The sequence below is a fragment of the Pelodiscus sinensis genome, chromosome 28, assembly GCF_049634645.1.
Source record: "Pelodiscus sinensis isolate JC-2024 chromosome 28, ASM4963464v1, whole genome shotgun sequence".
Taxonomy (NCBI): Eukaryota; Metazoa; Chordata; order Testudines; family Trionychidae; genus Pelodiscus; species Pelodiscus sinensis.
Window position 1 is genome coordinate 14,221,394 of NC_134738.1, and position 17,165 is coordinate 14,238,558.

At 44.9% G+C, this 17,165-nt stretch overlaps 1 long non-coding RNA gene across 3 annotated transcripts in view; it reads right to left on the bottom strand.

Moving 5' to 3' along the window:
- Positions 1-17,165, bottom strand: part of LOC106732657 (uncharacterized) — a 118,009-nt gene that overhangs the window by 50,146 nt on the left and 50,698 nt on the right. The gene's annotated exons all lie outside the window — the stretch shown is intronic.

Sequence of the window (17,165 nt, forward strand, 5' to 3'; positions counted from 1 at the left end):
GCCATGGATGCTCTTGTGCGAAAGCACATCTCTTGTGCAAAAGCACATGGCAGTGTGGACGCACTGTTGCGCAAAGAGGCCTGCAGTGGAGACGTAGTTGTTGAGTGTAGACTTTCAAGCTAACTCCAATTTTACTAATCCTGGCCTTACTCTGGCGTGTGGATATATCCTCACATGCCCCAGTCTCTCAACAGTCAAATGATTCCATGTCCAGGTTTGTAGGGAAACAGGCTACATCTTTTCTTTCTTTTTTCCCCCTTTATGTTGCTGCTTTTGCTGTTCAAGACACACACACAGTAATATTTTTCACAAACGCTACCCTTAGTCTAACAGGTAGGTAATGAACTGTTGATAGATGACAGCCATCATGACTGACGGCTATTATATCTTGTTCTGTGAGTGGCAGGATGAATAGTGCAAATTCATTCCAGAGTGAATGAATTCCTTCAAAGCACCTTTCATAAAACAGGCGCCTTCAAAGCAGGGTTATTGTTTTCTGCAACGCTCCGATATTGGTCTAATTTATTTTTCAGACACAGGGTGGATGTCCTGGGTGTAAATCCACTGACGTTCAGCGGAGTTACACCAGAGACAACGCTGGCTCTTAGATTGCAAATATAAAGAGGATGTCTTAGAAAAACAATGGCTTCCTTTAGAGCATTGCCTACGCATATTGCAAGGTAGGGCATAATGAATGGTTTTATTGTCAATGGGTAGCCACACAATAGAATGGAACTTAGGCCATTATTTGAATCTGACACCGAGTCGCTGGATTTTCTGCATGCATCTCTTGTTTGCTACTAAACCTAAGAATCCACCAGAATTCTTAGGCAGCAGCATTCTAAGGAAAACCAACAGAGACCTACGTAGTACACCAACCACTAGGAGCTGCACTGAGACAGTCTTACAAAAGAGCTGCCACATACTAGGCTAAGTTCGTCTGAGCTATTCTAGAATATTTTCCACATCTTGCAAGCTTTGACCCCGTTCTCATTACCTTGCATCCACTGTACTTCTCTTCTACCAAGCCGGGTGAAATTCCAGCTGCATTATATTCCAAAAGATTCCTGGAAGATGGATACTTTAATTTCACAAGTTCTTGATCTGTAGCTTCATTTAAGAAGGGGGATTTTCAGAACAGACAGCATGTACTAGAGTCCTGAGACAAATGAAGTAAAATAATGTGTGTTTACTGAGCACTGCACATTAGCAGTGAAAGGCAAGGGAAATCCATTTGCAAGTTCCCCAAAGGCATTTGGACATTTTACGTGCCTCTTACTTGGAACTAACTTTACAAGGCAAACAGAAGACACAATGATGTCATCTGAGGGCTCTCGCCAAATTTGGCTCATTTTCTGTTGCACCTGATTGGGATTTTCCCCCCCAAAAACGTGATTTTGAGGAAGGGGGGGGGGGGTTGTGTGAAAATATCAATTAATCCAAAACGGAAAGGTCCCAGCAAGGGAGCCGTTTTGATGAACATTTCTGTGAGCTGGTTTCTCAGGTCCAGGATGGAATTTCTGGTCACTGGGAGAGATCCACCCCCGAAACAGCCAATTGCCCAGTGATCAGGAGATTGACATGGGCTCTGGAAAATCCAGGTTCAACTCTCTGGTCCGTCTGCTTCAAGACAGGGACGTGAACTTGGCTCTCCCACCAGGCTGTTCTGAAGTGGACTTCTCACAGCCTCTCCTGCTGGAGCGGTGTATAAATAACTATCCACTAGGGCAGGAAGAGAGATTGACTCTATAGCTTGTTGGTATGGACACAGAACCAGACAAAGCAAGGCCTTAATCCGGGATCTCTCTGCAGTCTCAATGAGGGACCGAAGCACAAGGCTACTGGCATGGTTGTTCACTCAGGGGTTTTTTCCATGAAAAACTTGACCTCTCAAGATCCCTTCCAGTTCTAATGTTCTATGAAAATAGTTTCCTAGTGTAGACATGCCCTCAGTAGACGTAATCTGTTTACTGACGTGCACCATGTGCAATCAGCTATTCCTGCTCCAACAGTCCAACTTTGAGAAGCTGCCCGTGTTCCTTCCACCACATGTAGGTTTCCGTGGGGCAGGCTCTGAACAAAAGCACTGTTCAGTGAGAGTAAGAGTAACAGGATCTGTCCTGGGATTAGTGTGAAATGTTGCCAGTTCAGAGTAGGAGCATTTTGTATCCACAGCGCGTAGGCCTGAAAACAATTTAAATCTGGACCTTACTGACTTCCAGGGTTTTCTGGGGAAGAGCAGAGAACTGAGGCCACGGATGTCCCCTCACTACTGGCCTAGCCTTCCACTGCCGGGTTTGTAACCATGCAAGGGACCCATTTCTTCTCCACACCTTCAGCCCCTGCGTGTTGCTGGGACAGGAATGGATCCAATGACATGTGGCCAGGAAATCCAGGCTCCCGTGGGATGGAGGTAGAGAGAAGGACGTGGCTGGCCTGCTCCGTTTCCTCCCGTGGTTGCTGGAAAGTCACTCCTCCGGAAAGATGCCCCTGGGGTACGCTGTGTAGTCAGGAAGGCTTCCACTCCGCAAACACTGCGTTATACTACTGCCATTGTAAAGCCAGGGTTTGTCGTGAGTACCACGTTCCATGCGAGTGGCTGATCCACAGAGGTTTACGAATCTGCTACGGCGCCTACAGAGCAGCTTCGCTGCTTTATGTCTCACGGTAAAGACGCCTACTTTGTTGGGATTCCTTCTCCCCTACCAACCCTTCTGGAGCTATCTTCTCATTATTGGTTGATTCACTTGCTTGAAGCAACATGTATTGGCCCCAGCCGGAGGCAGGAAACTGGCCCCATTGAGACAAGGGTCTATTGGTCTCCTTGTTTCTGCATATAGGAAATGAGGCTTTAATTTCAGCCTTGGAGAAAGAAGCATTTTCCAGCCTGCCACCTGTAATCCTGTTTGTTTTCAAGGCAGTGCCGATGCATATTGATTTCAATGGTGCACGGATCCTTCCTTCCAATTAATTAGCATTTTTCTCTCCTTTTCTCCTTTCTCTTAAAAAAAAAACCCACCCCACAACAGCAGCTCAACAACACAAGGTCCAACTCATTTAGATTCCTATGCACTACGTGGTGCCTATTAAAAATTCATCAAGATCGCCGATATTTCTTTTACCGCTCTGCTTTGACCATTACAGAAGCCAGTAACACGGTGCAGCCATCAGAGTGACTCTCTGCCTTAGGAAATCAAGATCCAGTCTGTGTAATAATGATCAGGAAGACAAGCAATCATTTGGACTGTATTGATGAACTGTTTTCAAGTACTGTGTATTGTTTACATTGATGTGGCATTGGAAGCATTTTTACAAAGCACCTGTTCATACAATCTAAACTAAATCTTGACCTCCCACTTAAAATACAGCTGTTTATTTTACCAGATAGCCAGATGCCACATTTCATCCTCTTTTGGCATAAATCTGTGATCTAATGGTGTATCTTTACATCTCTCTTATTCTATCCCACCTTCCCCCTATGGAAACAATTTTTTTCATAAAACATTTAATCTAGCACATCCATAAACCAACCAACAACAAAAACTATGCCCAAAGAACATTAAGGTTGCAAAGTCAAGCACTCGGGAAATATCAGAATTAAAGTTGCGCCTGCAACCTTAACTCTCCCTCTTTGCGAGTAGGCATTATGGCACTCTCTTTAATTAAATCATCACAGAGCGTAGTTTCCATAAGACCCCTGTCACGTGCAGAACACCAGATGGACTGTGCTTTGGGATTGAGTCTGGGTTGTATCATGAATAAGGCTATTGTTTATGGGATCTTTGCTCTGCTTCATTTGCTCCAGACGTTAGAGGGTTCAATACTGTGAAGGACGTAGCGGACTGAAGGAAGAGAGAGGTTGGGTCTCCCAGTTAAGGCTGCTGAATGTCACCCTGGAGAACTGAACTCTATCCTGGCATCTCACAGCATTCCTTTGTGAGGCTGACCAAGGCAAAAACCAAACCTGTCTCAGGTAGCCCCAAGCCTAGTGCATATTTAAGCGTATCCTGAAAACCCCAGCATTGATTGAAAAGTGGATGTAATGTAATATATGCATGCAATGGATGCATGCCCCTGGACAGAAATCCATGGTCATGCTTAAGATTTACGGTGTCACACAGAGGGAGGTCGGCTTGTTGTGGGCATGGGAGGAAGCACTCACAGCTGTGGGGGCAGGAGTGTGGTAGAGAGGCATAAGCATGGGAATTGTGAGGTGCTAGGGGTCACCAAATGAAGTTAATAGGCAGCAGGTTTAAACCAAACAAAAAACAGTTTTTCTTCACACAGCACATGGTCAACCTGTGGAACTCCTTGCCAGAGGATGTTGTGAAGACCAGGATTTTAATAGGGTTCAAAAAAGACCTAGATAAATTCATGGAGGATAAGTCCCTCAATACTTATTAGCCAGGATGGGTAGGAATGGTGTCTCTAGCCTGTTTACCAGAGGCTGGAAATGCATGACATGATGAATGAAATGAAGATTCCCTGTTCTGTTCACTCCCTCTGGGGCACCTGGCATTGGCCGCTGTCGGAAGACAGGACACTGGGCTAGATGGACCTTTGGTCTGACCCTGCATGGCCATTCTTATGTTCTTATACTAGAGCATCACCGTATTTTATGTTGGTTCCCAGTTGCCTCTGACTCCGCTCCTGGGTTCTAAGTTGCCACCTATCCAGATCCTAGAGACCGGTGATCTGGAGCAAGTGAGTCGTGGCTGGGCACAGCCTGCGTTGGGACATGGGGATGGGACTGTCTGCTGCTGTCCCGGCCCTAGGCATATGCAACAAACCGCTTTCACGTGCCCTATGCAGCTGCACATCCTTCACATGCTTAAGGCCAGCTCTGAATAAATCATCAACCTCAAAACAGCAAAGACCACGACAAGGGAGGATATGGAACCCACTTCAGATCCTACAGAAGTCAAATGGTCCTGCCTGTGTGCTCAAGACCCTTTGGGGGACAATTTTGGTTGGATAGCATGAAAAACGTGTTACGGCTGCAAAGCAGCCTGCCAGATTGCATCTGAACGGAGCCTTTTGTTCTCGCAAATGAAGCGACGCCGTGTGATCAAAGTCTGTCGCTTGTTCGTTTCATTGTTGGTTTTTGTGTTCTGTTGTACACATTGCTCCCAGATGGTTTGTTTTGTCCGACCATTCTCGCTCTCACAAGGTTTGAAAAATTAAGGCTGATCCACTAAATGCCAGCATGCTGAGCTAGGCTCAGTGGGTAGATGGTTGAATATTTCTTCCCCCCCTTCCCTCCAGAGCAGACTTGTTACATCTGCATTCAACAATTTGATGTTTACTGATATAGTTGGATTTGAAACACTTCCCTGTGTTCCACCTATGTGCATGCTGCAGAATTCTGTGGAAGGCTGCATGAATCCTGGTTTCTCTCGGGCGCAGTAAAAGCCAAATGTATATACAGATTGTATAAGCCATGGAAAGGGCTAACCCTCTTTCACACCCTGTATCAAGACGTTCCATATAGAGATCCCAGAATGCATTTCAGAACAGCACTGGCTCTGCTGTAGGCAGGAGACCTGTGCCCCTAAAAAGGAGGAAATGAACAGTGGAGTCACCAGCAGTGACAGCATTAGTGATAGTTATCCATATTCCAGTAGCACCTGCACACCCCGATCAAAGGTGCCTGTGCAAACCCATAGTGAAAGATAGTCCATGCCCCCAAAGAGTTTGATGTTCATGATCAATCTTCTCCAGTTTGATTTAGCAAGTCTAGTTAAGACCTGCTAAATTGAATTCAGAGGGAGCCCCCGCCAGCGTCTAGTACTCCTGCTCTTGTGAGGAGTAAGGGAAGCCAACGGAAGCATTTGCTCCTGTAATTCTCCCTCTGTGGGGATGACACCCATATTCCATGTAGCTGGAGTTGCATTACCTTAAGCAGAGCTGCTGGGTCTAGTGTAGACCTCATCTAAGACACTGAACTAAGATCACGCAGAGCATCCGTGGGAGACTCCAGACAAACCCAGATCTCTTGCGTGCAGTCCAGTATGCGTCACAAGATATTCTTCCTCTCTCGATTCCTCAGTTAAAGCTGTCGAATATCGTAGTCTCTCTCCCACTGTCCACATCTCCCCACTTAAGATAATGCAGACAGACACCGGTAGGGGGGAACAACATGATTTTCAGCAGAGCTAAACTTCCACCGCTTCCTTTGTTTTCAACGCCTCGGCAGGGACTTAGCACCGCTTTGCATGGAGCCTGGGTTTTAACAGGCATTGCAATGGCTGCTTGCTTCACCCCACCTGCATTTGGAGGCCGTGGCCATACACAGCAAGCCGTGCTGCATGTTTTATTGAACAAGCTGCCTTTTCAAATCGGGCCGTCTCCATGCCCCTCTGCTGCAGAGCCTTTCAAAACGCCTTTGGACCGCGATGCTGTGCCAGATAAAACTCATCGGGAATTAGGCCAGCCTGCCTCCTGCTAGGTGATTTGAATCCCAGGTAGGGGGTAAATAAATAAATAAATAAAAAGTCCCAGAATTTCCTTCTGAACCACAGTGCAAAGAACACTTCTTAAGACGGAAGTGGTGAGAGTTTGGTTCGCTTTCCCCATGCAAACATCACAATGAACAAAGATTAATGATCTCATTTTTTCCTCCTTACAAAGGATACAAGGGGGGGAGGTTAGAATTACAAAAATACCCCCCTGGATTAATATTGATCATGTAGTGCTGAGCAGTACAAAAGCAACTTTTTTTTTAATGTAGGAAGGGGAAGAAAAACTGTCAAGAAGCAGAGATACATATGAAATGAGGAAGTCTTGCAGGCTGTGCTTTTGCCATTTGGGAAAGGGAGCAGTAACGTGTACTGGTCTCCAGGGATGAAATCAAACAGCAAGATTCAGATACAGATCTGTATTTGGAACATGACAGCATCTGAAATAGCTCCTGTCAGGGAAAGATGGGAGTTATTTAGCTCCTCAAAAAGCTTCAGCCTTCAGGACTGTTTGGATCAGAGGTCTTGGGGCAGGTAGGTGTGTGCGCATGTTAAACAGGGATGGGTGGAGCTGGCCAAAAATAAAAATCCCTCACTATCACCCCACACCTTTGCCCACTGCAAAGCCAAATGTTTGAAGTGTGACCGGCCCCGTGATTGGAGGAAATGGATTGAAGGAGAGAGGTTGTCTCATGATGTATGGGTATGTCTAGACTACATGCCCCTGATGCTAGAGGCATGTAAATTAGAGTACCCGACATAGTCAATGAAGCGGGGATTTAAATAGCCTCCGCGTCATTAAAATAAAAATGGCCACCGCGCTGTGCTGGCTCAGCTGATTGCCGGTACGGCGCAGCAGTCAAGACATGGATTGGTCGACAGGGAACGCCTTTGTCGACCACTCCCTTATGCCTCATGAAACGAGGTTTACAGTAGCAGTCGACAAAGGCGTTTGGATCTGAGGTCTTGGGACAGGTAGGCATGTAGTCTAGACATACCCCTCTGCCCTGGAATGGAGTTGGAACACTAGAAATTCTAAGTTTTCTGTCCTGGCAGATTTTCACAGTCTGGAATTCCCTATTTGAATATTTGTCTGCATTGGACACTGGCTTTGTCCAGCACTAAATATCATACCTACAAGCTTAGGCACAGAACTGTATGAAGCTCATTGAAGTGTTGCCATTTTGTGTGGCTTTATCATGAGTCTTGCTTTCTTTGGTGTTTGCTTCACAGCCCCATCTACTAAACATGAAAAACTCAGGCTTTGGGGGGTTATTTTTAAGCAAATTAACAGTCCTTATGGTTGTGGAGAAAATCTTGAGGTTACATGAATGGAGCGTACCCTAAAGGTTCAAAAAACCAGACAGCCAAGGATGAAAAACCAAAATGTACTTAAAAAAATAATCATGAAACTTAAGCCAAATCTCATCATTTTGGTGAGTCAGACTCGTGTTTTTTGAACGTATGAAGCAGATAACATCCCAGATTGAATCCCAAATGATATAATGGCGGACAGATGGCTAATGCAAGCCTCATCAGAATCAAGCATCGTGCCATTGTTTTGGTAAAGTGCATGTGCTCATTCAGTGGAAAGAAAGAAAGAAAGAAAGAAAGAAAGAAAGAAAGAAAGAAAGAAAGAAAGAAAGAAAGAAAGAAAGAAAGAAAGAAAGAAAGAAAGAAAGAAAGAAAGAAAGAAAGAAAGAAAGAAAGAAAGAAAGAAAGAAAGAAAGAAAGAAAGAAAGAAAGAAAGAAAGAAAGAAAGAAAGAAAGAAAGAAAGAAAGAAAGAAAGAAAGAAAGAAAGAAAGAAAGAAAGAAAGAAAGAAAGAAAGAAAGAAAGAAAGAAAGAAAGAAACTCAGCAATCTGAAGTGTAGTGCCATCTGCTGGGGCCAGGCTGGGAACATGCTCTTTGAATACTGAAATGAATGTGAAACTGGCAGAATTCTTCCTGGTGTCACTTGGGCTATTTCAGCAAGCACATATATTCATCTTGGCACGTCCCATGTGCAGTTCATCTCAGACAGAGCTTACATGTCACACGTGTGTTAATATTTGACGCACACGTGTGCATCCTGGTTCCCAGCTACTGAACAGTTGTCACAGAGGAGTGGTGTTAAACGAAGAATGCACACTGGCTTGTAAGGGGGGCTTCCAGGGCCGGCCCACAACATTTTGGAACCTGAGGCAGGGGGCTCAATTGACTCCCCCATGCTCCCTTGCTTGGGCCAAAACTTTGAAAGGTCTCACTTCTGCATCCTTCCTGTTCTACTCTAGAGCAGAGAGGATACATCTGCACCAGCAGCAGACACAATTTTCTACACTCTGGGTCCTAGTGGCACCCCCCCACAGTCTGGCACCTGAGGTGGTTGCCTCAGCTCACCTCATGGTAAGGCCAGCCCTGGGGGCTTCTACTAGTAAGAGAGACAAACAGGAGTAAAGAGCTCATATTGAGCAGACCTCTCTTCAGAGTGGCAGTGCAAAGCCACGGAACCACTGTTTCAAGGGTTAGATTAGGTTTAAATTGTCCACAGGCCATCTGAATCCAGAGCATTTCATCCACTGTCCAAGATAATATGTGAATTATATGGAACTTCAGCAGCAAATTCAGCTTGATCTGCAAAGTCTGCAGCCACAGATTAAAAAACAACAACTCCCCCAACACACAACCCCAACCCCCCCAATCAGAGCTGTATCAGCAAAATCTACCTCGCCGCGAATGCCACCTACAAAGCAGAGAGGAAATTGGATTTTGTTGTTAAACATTGTGACTTAATTAGCCACGTTGGCCACAGCTTCACCCGAAAAAGCCTCTGGCGTATTTACGGCGATGAACAGCTCAAGCCCCCCGTGATGGGCTTTCATCCCGAGACGATGCAACACGATCACGGACAGGTGTACAGAAGGCATGGGCTACGCACGCAAGACATGGGAAAGGAATCCAAAACCAGTTTTGGAAGGACTCCTAAGAGCTGGAGATGGGGGATACCTACTAAAGCATCAAGTTCAGCCTCTTGGCTGGAGAGAGAGCATGCTTCTTCCCGACGGTAAAGGGAGATTACGGTAATCTGTTGCCCCTGGAACCTGACAAAACATGGAGCTATGGTCCCGCTCCCGATATTTTGAACACACCCAAACCCTGGAATTGGAGTGGTAGGGTCCTTCCTTCTCCCACCTTCTCTCTGTGATTCCTGGTTTTCAGCAGGGAGTTCTTTTTCCTCTGACATCGTAGCCAAAAGGTACTCCAATACTTACTCCAGCAGCCCGTGCATATGTAGTTGGTTATGTGCCTGGACACCACTTAAGTCTTCAGTTGGGGCTGTTTTGAGGGGGCTTTGTTGGAGAAGTGACTGTTGCAGGCAACAGCTCATTGAGATGCATGGGGACATCAGGCCTCTGAGTCATTGTATCAGGCTGTCTGGAGACACAAGCAAACACTCCCCATTTGTTAAGACTGAGTCACATTTAAACGCTCTTCTTCACAATCATGGGAGCAACAAAATTATGTTTAATAGAAGCTAAAATTCTGTATACACGATGGCCTCCAGAAACTGCGACCTAAGGCATCACGTATATTTTAATCCAACCTTAGCCAACAGTACGTTGTCTAGTGTTTTTCTTTGCTTGCTTCTGGCTCTATGGATTATTCAGAGCAAATTAAACACAATCTACCTCTATAAAGGAGTTTTTTATCTTTCTTTTTAAAATGCTCATGATCATACAGGTTGCTAATGTGGGACTTGTTTACCATGGCATTTGAAAATACTAAATACTAAAAACATATACGCTAAAACCAATTATTAAAACAAGCATACAAGCATGATAATATGACCACCTTGTGCCTGCCTGCCTACCTTAATAAGGCTAAGGGTAACAACTCAGGAGGAAAGTCCATGTTTTTTCACAGAGCAACAGGTTAAGCTGTTTCATAGCTCTGAGGCCATAAAGAAAAAGAAACAGAGTATCCCTACAGAATTATAGCCATTTTCATCTAACATTTGACAACAAGGATTCTTCAAACAGGGAAATTAGTATTAACCCCCAACAAAAATTTTTCCAAAAAAGTAGACGTGCTCTTTCGCCATCCCTGTAAACTTCCTTGTACAAGGCATAAAAGATGTGTTGAAAGAGCAGGTTTTTCTGAAATTTGGCCATGTAGATGTGCCAAATTTTGGAAAAGCCTCTTTCAAAAGAAAATCAGAAAAAGATACACAAATTGTGTACCTTTTTCTGATTTAACTTAGCAGTCTAGAGGTAGCTTCTGAGAGCTGGTAGGAAAGGTCCCATGGGAAGCAAGACTAAGGGAGAAAACAACTGAAGAGATTTGGCAGTTTTTCAAAGGGAAATTATTAAGGGCCCAAAAGCAAAGTATTCTGCTGCATAGGAAAGATAGAAAGTATGGTAAAAGACCCGACTTGGCTTAACCAGGAGATCTTGCATGATCTCAAATAAAAAAGGAGTCATATAAAAAGTGGAATGTATGACAAATTACAAAGGATGAATGTAAGCAAACAACATAGGTACGCAGGGGCAAGATTAGAAAGGCAAAGGCACAAAACGAGCTCAAACTAGCTATAGACATCAAGAGTCACGAGAAGACATTCTATAAATATATTAGAAGCAGGAGGAAGTCCAAAGATGGGGTCAGCCCACTGCTCAGTGAGGAGAGAGAAACAATGACAGAAAACTTGGAAATGGCAGAGGTGCTTAATGACTTCTTTGTTTCGGTCTCTTCCAGTTCTAGTATTCTGTGATTCCATGAGGTGGTGCAGTCTGGTTGATGCAGCATAGCACGGACAATCAAGAGACTGGTCTTCTCCCGGCTTCTCTCATTGACTTACTGGGTGAACTTGGTTTAAGCCACATATAAGCGGTCCTCAGTTTTTGGGGAGTCTAACTCACAACAATTTTAGATTAGATTTTCCAAAGTATTGATTGTATATAACGCTACTTGTCAATGTGAGTAGCAGATATTCAGCATTTCCAAAATCGGAGGCCCAAGGTCTTAAAAAAAATGAGGCAGTTTTGGGTGTAATGTCCGAGGGCATAAGGTTCCCCATCTATGATGGAGGGGGGGAGGAGCAACATGGATCACAGCTAATATAATGCTGGGTACAAAACAGAAATCAAGGTGGAAGAGAACAGAATCATTCCAATAACATGGAACAGGATTAGCATCCCTATTATGTTAACAGCAATCTGAGCATGAAAATCTCAGGAGAATATATATGTACCATTCATTTTCACAAAATGAACATTACCAGCTAATGAATTCCAAATTACTCGGAGTCCCTATGCAGGATAATATTTCTCAATTTAGAAACTGAGAAAAACCTACCCAGCATCTCCAGAATAGAACAGTGAAATGTAACCACCGATCTCACCCAGCCCAATTAAACAGGTGAATTTAGCTCCAATTTGCATTGGCATTTTGATGCATTTGCTTTTAATGAGGAGGACTCGGGGGCAAACTGACACGGGTTTGCTATAAATTGAGGAGTCACACAAGAACTCAAGGACCAGATGTAGCTCGTGGGTTATCACCTCATGGTGCTGTTCTGTCCCAGAAACCATGATGTTCAGTCTCACCCAGGATGTGACAAAGCTTGAAGCACATTTGGTCTCCAAGCCGTGACAATCACTTAGAAATGTTACTTGTCTTTAAATCAGCTATTAGGTATCTTAAGGTAACTGCATTTCATCAGCATTATTTTGTGTCCTTTTTTTCCCTCCCTAAAAATGATTATTTCATGTTGTGCGCTGGAAAAAGAGCCTGGATCAGTCAGTCAAGTCGCTATCTTCTCAAAGCACTTACGCACATGCTTAACTTTAGGCATGTGCTTAAGTGCTTTGCTGATATAAGCTTTTATGGATGGCATGGACCTTAGCAATCCAGTTTCGCTGCACCCTCCACTGCCATGCCAATGTGCCTCATAATTTCTTCTTTGAATACCACCTCTGAAGGTATGTCTACACTGTAGAATACCACCCATGTTTCACATTAAGGTGGGGGTTGACAATAAAATGGTGGCAGTTCACCAGGGTTAGCCACTGGCATTCTGCCACCATTATATTTATTTGTGCCTCTGCTGCTATGGGTGATGCAGCTCCCGTTGGCCATGGATCGCCATCCCCGGCCAATGTGAGGTGTGGGAAGCAGCACGGACTCGAACTCTGCTTCCCACAGCTCCCCTTGGTATGCAGGTTCCTCCAAACTTAAAACAAGGTCAGGATTTGGCTGTGCCAAGAAAACAGGAAGTGCCTGGAATGGGACTCTTTTCCATAACAGGAAAAGGGAGGGGCATAGAGAGGAGGGACGTGATACTGAGAGTGGCCGCAGGGGGGCAGTGAGCACAGGGGAGAGCTATATGCAGAGTGAACACTGGGGGCAGCCGCACTAGCAAGGGAGTAAGTAGCCAGCAGGGCAGGGGCTCCACCATCTTCTACACCCCCAACCTGAGTAAGTAGTCCCCCCCCTCGCCCCAAACCCTTCCTACTCCCTCCCCTCCCAGCCCTTGGCCACAGAGCCAGAGCGGGGGGAGACAGAAGGCCCCTGGTGGCTGGGGGCGGGGGTGGAGGGAGACAGAAGGCCCATGCCATCTGGGGAGGCTGAGAGGGGAGAGAAAGCCCCACAGAGATGGTGGGGGGGAGAAAGTCCCGCTGGATGGGACCTCCCATCCTGAGCCCCTCCTCACCCTCCAAGACTCATTCTCTCACCACCCATGTTTGCAGTCTCCTGTCCTGCCCCCCCCCCCCCGCCATCCTCAAGGCCCTGCCCTGCCTTTTGCACCACACTGCCAGCCCCCCCTGCCTTGAAGGTCCCAGGCAATCCCAGGTACATCTTCTAGTATTTGGTATAAAACACATCAACGTCCACGTAGAATGTCACGGTTGTCAGAGTGTTCCACAGTGAGGTACATCTGAGGGGCTACCCTCTTCTTCCTAGAACACAGGCACCCCCCCAATCCCCCTAAAGGAAACTCTTCCATGACTGTTTTCAGTATAGGGTTTCTGACACACAGTCAAAGAGCTCTGATTAAATGCAATAAAAAGCAGCAGCACAAGCAAGCGCAAACCTGCATAAATGCACAACAAATACTACGTCTGTCGGTTTTAAGCCTGCCTTGTAGCAGTGATTTGTGAGCATTTCTTTTTAAAGGAAAGCTTTATGTTTCACCTATTGCTGGCAATTTCCTTGATTTTGTCTGATTAAGTCAGACCTTTAATGACATTTTCACTTTTTTTTTATGGCGGTTTAAGGTAACAGCCTATTTTATATATTGGGTGCAACAGAGACAGAACTTAATACATATAATTATGCAGTTTGCAAATGTGACAGCTCTGATGCTATGGCAGTGCAAGTCTATGCTGTTAAATTAAAATTATAATGATGGTAATTACACTAATTAGCTCTTTTTTTCTAGTTTGTTACCAGCAAAGTTTTGCATATTTACATGAGGAACAGCCATTTCAACTTCCCCCTAAAAATCTACCATAACCAACATGCTGAATCGCTGATTTAGCACAGGCTTGTTGTACACAAGTAACATTCAGAGATAAAAAGGCCAATGCCGAAAGGGTAAGGCTTAAAACCCATACAGTGTTTGTCCTCAGTTATTTGCATGCACTGTCTAGAAACCATCCTGCTTAGATGTTTAGACCGACATAGGAATAGTTAATGAAATCCACCAACGGCACTGCAATGTATGTGCAACAAGAAGCTGTGCCTTTTCAAGATCAAGGCCATATTGTCCTCAAAACCACCACTATGTTTGTCAAAACTATCATCATTATTATCTATACACCCCCGGCTCTGTAAACTCCACTCCCTTTCATCACCTGATGAAGTGCGTTCGGCCCACAAAAGCTTACACCCTGCCTGTGGCGGTAGGGAGCCTAAACCTCCTCTCTTCTGGCAAACTCCTTGGCTCAGAACCGCTCAAGTCCCAAGGATGCCAGACTAGGGAGGTCCAGCCTGTAGTCACAGTTAGGGTACATAGATTAGTGTACTCGAAAAAGGGAAATGAGGTTTACTAGGGCGGTCGACAAGGGCTTCCCTTGTCGACCGCGGAGAGTCCAGACTACTGCGCTGTGCCGCCAAACAGCTGATCGGCACAGCATGGCAGCCATTTTGATGTAAATGAAGCGGCGATTATTTAAATCGCCGCTTCATTTCCCTTTTTCAGGTACACTAATCTACGTGGCTCCGTCGACAGAGCCATGTAGTTTAGACATACCCTAACTGGTGTACATCTACACAGGCCCTTCTTTGGCAAGGAGCTGTATACACTTTGGGACTGTTGAGGGGGGGAAACAACATGGCTGTAGTTCACCAGGGTTAGCCCCTGGTTAGCCGCTGCTATAGTTACCTGCATAGCCACAGGTACCAGCGATCGCAGCTCCCATTGGCCACAGGTTGATGTTCATAGCCAATGGGAGCGACAGGAAGCGGCATGGACCAGGACACCACTTCCCACTGCTCCCATTGGCCAAGAACGGCAATCTGTAGCCAATGGGAGCTGTGGTCACCAGTACCTGCAGATGTGCAGGTAAATATAGTGGTGGGGGCTTGCCAGGGGCTATCCCTGGTGGATCAGATCTGCAGGTATTTGCCTACCCCTGGTTTAGATGGAAAGTTAGTGTGAACTGAGATGCAAATTTGCATTGAACTACCAGGCTGCATGCTAACTGGCCATATGCATCCTGCTACCACGTATAAAACATTCCCTACAGAATTTTCATATGCGGCCATTTAAACAGCAGTGAGAGACAGTCCCTGACCTGAAGGCCTTGAAGCATAAATAGACAAAGCAGAACAAGATGGAACACAGATACACATATGGTGAAATCCAGGCTGTTCTGAAGTCAGTGGCATTTTTCCCACTGGATTGAACAGGGCTAGGACTTAGCCCAGACAGATGTGCCTGTCCAAGTTCACACTGGGACACTACAAAGCCAGGAATAGACGCTTCTCCTGACGCCCATTTTCGAAAGTGAACAAAAAAGTGTCAGTCTCATTGAACAATGGTCGTTATTTTTTGCTTCAGAAGTTTTACAGAATAATATAGTTCTAAACACAATTTTCCACAAAAACATTTCACAAATTTTCAGTCTTCAAAAACCAGTTTTAGGAAATGATCGTTTTTGGTTCCTGGAATGTTGCAATTAAAATGAAATATGTTCACAAATGTTTTGATCCAAAGACCCTTTTTTTTGGGCCATAAAATGTGTGCTGAGAACCTGATTTCCAGCATCTCTTCTAAGAGCCCAGCAAACAGTGGCAGTGTTGGTGATGCTGCTAGACAATACTGACCTCCCATGGTCCAGCAAATTCTCCGATTCGGCATCAGTCAGGTTCTGAGGGTGCCAGACTAGAGAGGTTCAACCTATAACTGTTTGTTCATTCATGTACCAGTTAGCAGAATGCTTTAATTTTAAATGGAGACATTCCATGCAGTCTTTGCTATCCAACATATGCAAGGGAAATCCTGTAGACGTTCAATACAGAATTTTCAAAACATCTCTTTTCTAAAAGGAATCAGGAATCCAAATCCTCCAGCATCTTTGAAACTCCCAGCATTAAGGCTATGCAGCTTGAGTTTCTTAAAACATTGTTCTCTGCAGTGACACTTGAATATGCACAGGGCAATCTGGGAGTTATCTAAAACCAGTTTTTCCTTTTATGGCAAAAGAATTTCCCTTGAACAGATTTGCACCATGTTGATTACATGATTTGCATTCTTGACCACACGTGAAAATGATCAAACCAAATATGATTAGTCTGGTTTGCAGGACGCTCTGTATCAATAAGGGTACATCTACACTAGCCCTCTAGTTCGAACTAGGGAGGCTAATGAGGGTGACCAAAATTGCAAATGAAGCATGGGATTTAAATATCCCGTGCTTCATTAGCATGTTCCTGGCCGGTCGCCATTTTGGAAATTGACTAGCCCGGAAGAACTGTCTGCATCTACACATGGCAGAGAAGGGTGAATCTGAAATAAACCCCTTACTTCAATAAAAATAAACCCATCCCATGAAGTTTAACTGGTAATTGGAAGTAAGGGGTTTTATTTCGGATTTGCCTTTTTCTGCCGCGGGTAGATGTGAGCAGTTCTTCCGGGCTAGTCAATTTCCAAAATGGCGACTGGCCAGGAACATGCTAATGAAGTGTGGGATATTTAAACCCCGCACTTCATTTGCAATTTCGGTCGCCCTCATTAGCCTCCCTAGTTCGGACTAGGGGGCTAGTGTAGACGTACCCTAAAAGATTAAGCCCACAGTGTCCATCATTTGACATTAACAGTGAACGTGAGATTGATAGTTGGACACGAGGATGCAGAACTCTAGTCTAGCTTCAGAGTTGCCAATTCAAACTATGAATGAAATGAAAACTTTAGGAACGACTGAGATCGGCTTCCCCTCATGCCTCCTCCCTGCCAACAGGTTATGCCAAATGTTTTGAGGTCTGTCTGTAGTCCAAGAAAACAAAAGAATTTCAAGCTTTCCCCCCCTCATTTATCCTCCCAGAAGATAACATTCCTCCTTGGCGGATTTTTGCACTGCATTGGAGAATTACTTTATTCATTTGTTTATTTTTGCTTGGAGATTTTTTTCCACTGTTTGATTCGGAAAGATTTATAAAACAAACAAACAAAAACCACCAGTGACTTAAAAACCCCAATGGCATCTGCAGAAAAGTCTTCTGAAG